The sequence below is a fragment of the Symsagittifera roscoffensis genome, chromosome 7 (assembly GCF_963678635.1).
Source record: "Symsagittifera roscoffensis chromosome 7, txSymRosc1.1, whole genome shotgun sequence".
NCBI lineage: Eukaryota > Metazoa > Xenacoelomorpha > Acoela > Convolutidae > Symsagittifera > Symsagittifera roscoffensis.
Window position 1 is genome coordinate 51,262,063 of NC_087068.1, and position 8,233 is coordinate 51,270,295.

The window sequence follows — 8,233 nt, forward strand, 5'->3', positions numbered from 1 at the left end:
ATATCACTGATATTAAACACAATATCATTGAAATACCATTTATCTCTAAATATATACCAACAATCAACATTTTGAATAGTAAAATACTAATCAAAGATAAATACTCAAAAACAAAAGACACATCCCTAACATTTTTTCAAAGATTGAACAAACAACCACCATTCTTTTCAAAATTTTATCCAACATATAACCAACAAAGAAAACACCTGAAACCACTATCAGGAAACATATATAATTTTTCAATAAAACAAGTTCACCAATATGATAAGAAACAAAATAAACAACAACTCTATATGTCAGATTTTGAATTCAAACCTATCCATAAGTTTTTCAAAATCACAATCTCATCCATAAAATATTTGAAAAACTCGAATTCAGATATTATTTCTCTACATGTATACAACAATACACCCTATCAAGTAACATTACCTTTAGGACTTTTAGGATATTGCGAAACCAACGCTACGATATCACCAGTACACGAAAAAAGCATACCGCGTAAATAATATACTCCAGTTATTAGATATTTGTCAATCCACAATTCTTAATGAAGAATTATCCATAAATAATATAATGAAAAAAGAGATACAGATTATTTCACAAAAACCCCATATTTCAAACCTACATTCAACATAAATAACTATACAGAGAATCAACAGAAATTTTTAACAATGTTTAACTTCCAACATTCACAAATAACACAAGACGAATTTGATAAATTAGCCAAACAGCTAATAAAATATTCATCAGTCTATGCAACATCCAAATTTGATGTTAGCAAAATCAGCTCATCATTACATCTTCCATTAAAACCTGACGCAGTTTTCAAAAAACAAAGAGCAAGTAAAGTACTAATTCACTTACATGATAAGGTAAACAGATTACTCGATATTTTAGAACAATACAATATTATCTCACCGGTAAACAAAGAAGAACAACCAAAAGGTAACACATTTATCAACCCTGTTATCATCCTAGCAAAAGGAGAATCATTAAAAATAGTTCTAAACGCTAGATACCTTAATTCACTAATAGATGAATCAAAATGCAATTGGCCTATTGAACCAATACAAGTTATTTTAACAAAATTAAACGGAAAACACTTTACAACCGCAGATATGAATAGTGCATATAATCAAATGCCACTAGATGAACAATCGCGACGCTTAACACAATTTGTTATTGGAAATCAACAATATGAATTCAACCGCCTATTCTATGGAATATCCATAGGACCAGCAGCATTTTCAGCTTTTATGAGCAAAATTTTTAGACCACTAATACTCAAGAAAAACGCAATCACCTATTTAGACGATGTTTTTATGCAATCACAGACAAAAGAAGAAATGTTCAATGTTTTAGAACACTATCACAAAATACTTCAGAACGAAAATCTGAAGGCCGCCCCCGATAAATCACACTTCTTTTTAACACGAGTTAAACTCTTAGGACACAATATAGAAAGAAAAACAATCACTCCATTAAAATCACGCATTGATGCTATTCAAAAGCTCCAACCACCAACAAACAAAAAGAAAATCCAAGAATTCCTTGGAATGTTAAATTTTTTAAGCAAATATGTCTATAAAATGCAATTATACCTAAGACCATTCTATAATATACTTAGACAACAAAATAATTTTGAATGGAACACAGAACATCAAGCACGATTTGAAGAAATTAAAAAACTCTTAACTGAACAAATTTCGAATACAATTCCAGATCCAAATCAACCATTCTATGCATTGTGCGATGCTTCGAATTTTGGCATCGGCGCAGCATTATTACAATCACACAATGGTACAAACAAAATGAACCTTATATCAGCAAATTCTCGATTATTCACTCAAGCAGAGCTAAGACCCTCAACTCTAATGAGAGAATGTACAGCTATAATATATACACTAACAGAATATGAATTTCTGATACTTGGATCAAAACATCCAACAGTCCTATTCACAGATCATAAACCAATCATCTTTCTCTTTACACAAAAATCCAATCCAAATCACCGAGTTTATAGGTTTCAACTAATTCTAATGAAATTCCCAAACTTACATATAGTTTGGACAGCAGGAAAGAATCTTGCATTACCAGACACTTTAAGTCGAAATACACCACCTGAATTACTTACACGTAAAACTACAGTAGAAATACCCAAAAATATAAAATTCTACCTTGCAGAAAACGAAACATCACCCCGACTAGAATGCAAATATGCAGTAAAAACTGACGTTGAACAATCACAGATAAACAATCTACAACACTTCCCACTTTATTTAGATTGCCAAAATAACCACTATGAAGTTGATCTACTTGAAACATCAACTTTCAAACCAATTCCATATTCACAATGGATAAAAAATAACACCCAACAAAAAAGAGTAAAACAACACCCGCATAAAAAAGACCTTTTTCCATTAATTGAAAAAGAAAATCTAACTGATAAAATAAATTTATCAGGACCACAAACAAACGATTCAAAATACACAATAAATCAAGTTTTTGACCTCCATGACCCACTTGATACAATTCCTTTATCTAAATTAAAAATTGAAAACATTTTTCTCCCCCAAACAAAAAAAATTACAATTAATACTTTGAAACAATATCAAAATCTTGACCCAGTAATTAGACAACTAAAATCATGGCACAAATATAAAACTAAACCCGTCAAGGCAGATACAACTATTTTAGGAAATAAAACACTCCTCCGATATTTTCGAAAATTCAATAATACAACAATTAACGAAAACACAGACCTTCTAGAATACCAATTAAATGAATCTACAGTTCCCTGTCTCCCCCTAAGTATGATTCTTATAGCTTTTAATATTTCACATACACAAAACATTAAAGGACACTCTGGATCAGAGAAAACATATTCAAATTTCATACAAAATTTTTATTTTCCAAATGCACCAATTTGGATAAAAGTACTATGCAATGATTGTATAGTATGTCAGCTAAATAAACCTTACCCAAATCAAAAACAAATAGCACAAAAACAAGATTTTAAAGGACAAAGTTTGTACTTTAACCACCGTATTTCATTTGATACAAAAGGACCAATTTCACCCTCATCCGAAGGAAACTCCTACATTATGGTAATTGTTGACGCGTTTACACATTATGTAGCACTTAACCCAGTACCACATTGTAACGCTTATTACGCTTACACAACACTCAATGAACACTTGATAGCCAAATTCGGACTACCAGAAATTTTAGTTACAGACAACGGTACAGAATTCATAAATAATGAAATCATCACACTATGTCATTTATATAACATCAAACACAAACCACGTACATCTCACGCACCTTGGACAAACGGCTTAGTCGAAGGTATGAACCGTTCACTACAAGAATATCTTAGATGTATCATCAATGGAAATGAAACAAGATACACCGAATGGTCAGCAGATGTAAAACTATTTCCCTTAGCATATAATTCACAAATCACGACAACTCTAGGAATGCCATCATATGAAATGGTTTTTAATCAAAAGCCACGCAAACCAATTATGCTTACAGCAAACTCTCATAAAAATGCACAAAGTTATTGTCAACCGAATAAAGACTCAATTTGTTATAACTTACCTTTACATACACACGATGAAGATCATTTTCATCACCCACAAATTCTTAAATTAGCCTCCGGTACACACACCGAATGGATTTTAATCAGAGATAAAAAACAATGAAATTTACCAAAAAGTAACAAAAAAGTTGTTACAAAGACAAAACATTAATGAACAAATAAATTCACGCTTTACACCAGCCTCCGATTTAAAAATTGGAACATTTGTTTTAATACCCAATTTTAATACTCAAAAAGGAATCTCTAAAAAATTACAACCCCTTCGTAAAAAAACATACCAAATAATTGCCAAACCCACTGATGTCACATATAAAATTACCTACTCAGACAAAAAAGAAATTGTTCAACACCGAAACAATCTATTACCTTATTACCCAAAAGAATACGCACTACGCGAACTAACTCAATTATATTCTTTCACAGGTTTAAAATATATTCAAAATAACCCACATACGGAGAATAAAACAAAGGAACAACATGACATTCATCTCGAAAACCAAAATAAAAAATCAACTATAACGAAAAACAATACAAAAAAGCTAGATCAAAATATACCTCAAAAAGAAAGAAAAAATAGAAAATTGACAGAAAAAATAATACCCCAAGGACAAATCGACAAATCAGAACATAGAGAGTCATCACGACTTAGAAATCAACCACGTAAAAACTATAAAACATTCATTCCACAATCTAAAATATTAAAGAAAGTCGAATTTCAAAAACAGCTTTAATTTTATATTTAACAATTTTTGCACCTCTGAAATATTTTGAACTTTCATTTTTCATTTTTCAAAATAACATGCTGACAAACAAGCAACGATTCTAGTTCAATATTAGCCAATAGGATTCATCCAATCCGTCACCTTCTCTAACTCTAACACAAACCAACTAGACGAACGATATTAAACTCCAGGCATATCTATAACTATAACTTTGCGACCCCCAGGTCAAAAATAAGCAAACCACTCCAACTTGACAACTAAAATAAATATCACCATAATATCATAACCCTACCTTATCTAATAACCCAAAGATCAACAATATTTCCCCAATTCCGATCTCAAACAAATATGTTAATTTAGCCTAAAGTAAAAGAACGACCATTTTAATTAGCCTAAAGTATAAAAATCTCAAAAATACCCCGGATCACTTGACAAATAAAAAAAAAGACAAAGAAGACCTCCCAATCACCATAAAATTCGCCCCCAACAATTTTTCACAAAACTCAACCCACTTGTCAAAAAACCAATAAATAATTCGACCACACTTGAAAATTGCCTCAAACACCAAAAAATGTTCGATCGAGAAGCCATTTCTTAAATGCTCTTCTCTCGACCAGTCACCATAATTCTTAACATTCTCATAAACTTTTTAACGATAATTAAACTTTTAATCATATTTCTTTTTGATACCTTTGAATCTTTTGTAATAATCTTAATCATTTTTTGCAATATTTTTTAAATTTTCTATTCCATATTTGAACTATACCTCCAGCTTTCAAAAGCTATTGACTATATCCACAGGTACGATTCACAAAACTTATCTAAATGATACGAACCATTTTTAGTAGAACAGATTTTTTTTTACTATTTGTAATTTTTATAACATTTCTATCATCCCTCATCTTGACAATATGCAAATGTATAAAGAAAGCAATCATCACATTCGCCCTAGCAACAATCCTCCTAATTCTTTTTCTAGAAGAATACTATAATAAACATAAATTTTTCCACTAAAAGAATAAATAAAAAACCATCAAAAATTGCTAACCAACAATCACTCAGTCAGTCTTCACCGACATCATCCCAAGATAAGCCAACACCATCTTCAACTACCCAAAACCCCCAAACATCCACACGAATTTCCTTTCAAGATAACCCATATACCTTTGAAGAACGACACGCTCGCTTATCTGAACCACTAGAACCAGTTCAACGACAAGCACCCCTAAGCGAACCAACATATAACTTATACCCAACACTACCACAAGAATTAAGTAGAATACGAAATCCTAGTCAAAACCAAAATACAGTCGAAATAAATAGACAAATTATACATCCTCGACGAAACAGAAATTTTCAAACTCCCCGAGTTCATTTTGATATACCCCAATCCCCATCACAAAGTACTCCAGAAAACCCCATCGGTAAATTACCAGAAACCCCTACGCTTCTTTCACAACGTAGCAACTCAAGCCTACCCTCAGATTACTTAGGTTCAACACCAACATCTGAACAAATACGTGAAAATCCCTTTAACCCTACAAACCAAACATCACGACTACCATATTGGACAACACATTCATTCACACAAGGTGAACCAAATTTAATCAATGATTCAATAGATATTTCTACGGATACAGCAACATCCTCATCACTACCAGAAACATTATCACTACCATCAACACCATCAATAAGCCAGATTTCACCACCGTCTTTTAACTTAAATGTCCCAAATAACCTCGACGCTAGATATCGAGAACTATCATCAACAAATATTCCTTTAAGACTAGACTGGAATACATTCACAGCACCTCCACCATTATTTGGACAACACCCACAGAGTAACCGACTCCACAACTGGGCACTAAATAGACTACAATATAGACAAGACATCCACGAAGACATTCGTGATCATAACATCCAAATACTCCAACAAAATTGTCTACAATTAAAATTTGAAATCACGGTTAAATTAAACAACATTACTCAACATCCCTATCCATTAAACCCACCAAATATAACAGCTCAATCCCTACCACCACCATTTATAACAACTGAAGTGATATACAAATACGACAGATATACCCAAAAGACAATTGGTTACATCACATTTTAAAACCCATACTCAGGATTGTCATACACATGTATATTCTAAAAATTTTAATTTTTCTCCAACTCCTTTTTCTAATAACCTCCAATGAAAACATAAACCCTTCCCCCACACAGGACCCCAAGATTTATTAGTAACACATTACGATTGTGAAGAAAACGAACAAAAAACACTACACAAATACGCAATAAATCAAGTATCACAATGCGAAACAGAACCACAAGCTATAGAAACAACAAATGTAATAGCGACACTTTATTCAAAAGCCCGAGCAACAACAGTTATAGGATATAAATTCACAGCAACATTTTCTGAAAAGAAAGTACATTGTTCACAAGTCTCAAATGGAAATAAAAACCGACTTGACCACGAATCATTCTACCAGAGTAATATCGAACGACTTTTACATCTCAATCCCGAAGATTGTAAAAACGAGTTACTAAGACTCAATATCACAAGAAATAAAAACACAGATAGAAAATTAGTATATTTCCAAGTTTTTGCAGATTCTGTACTTCAAGCAGAACTTGAAAAATATCAAGGACATATAAAATTAGATGAAAAATACCCATACAACGGCGCACACGGAAGATTAACTTATGACATACACGATAAACACTGGATACCACACATTGGTATAATTGACCCATCAAACTGCAAAGCAGACACAAAAAATAAAGGATATCAAGAAATAATGTTTTTCGATTGGAAAATACAACTCGAAAAAATACAACTCACACGCGACTTATCTGACAACACAATGATCTATCAAGGAATTAGATTACCTTGTAAAAACGATCAAGGCTATTGTGACCCTACAACACGAACACAAGCAACAATTGTTTGGTTCCCCGAAGACACATGTACAACATTTCAAGTAGCAAAAATACACGCTCGTATGATAAAATTTCACGAAAAATATTTTATACAATCAATTCCATATGAACAAGTCCATCCATCACGAAGACAAAGTTCTAATTTTAAAAACATACACAATATAGAAAATAAATTGACACGTTTTCAAATATATCAAGAAACAGAACTTGCATGTAAATACAGAAATCCACTTCACAAAACACAATACTCCGAGATATTAGTCGAATACGAAAAAGGATTCGACATGACCACTGGAAAAATAAAAATCGACCCATACGCCACAAGTCACCCTATAAACGAAGGAACATCATATATACCAGTTGATTTTCAAAAAAGTAAAAGTCAACCTGGTGGACATCTAAAACCCCATGACACTAGAAGCACACGTTTACAAGAACTATCACTAATGAATAGTACATATTTCGGTAATATCCACTATGATATTCACCTAGATATGAAATTAGACTACACAATAAGCCGCATTTTTCAAGAAATGTCACTCGCTGAATTAGAAACACTTCACCAATTATGCGAATTAGAAAGGACACAAATCCTAAAATCACTTGCACTAGCAGTATTAAAAATACCCTACGCAGGATATTCACTATCAGGAAATAGATCAAATTTTTTAGACTACGAAGGAAACATTTTAAGCTAGGGTTAGTTGCGCACTTTCAAGTATTTAACGTTCAGTCTTCCAAAACACGCACACATAAAATGCAAAAGACTCTTAATCTCTTGGTCGGAGGAACGATTCCGGCAGATAGTAAAAGTTGTATTATTCACGGCTTATTTTTCATCTTTATTTATTTTTTTTTGGCTTTTTAGAGCTACTTTTTGCGGTTTTCTTGTATGTGTTTGCAAAGCGCAGCTTCCTCTCTGTGTTAAACTACAATTTTTTCGCCTGTTTATTAGAATTGC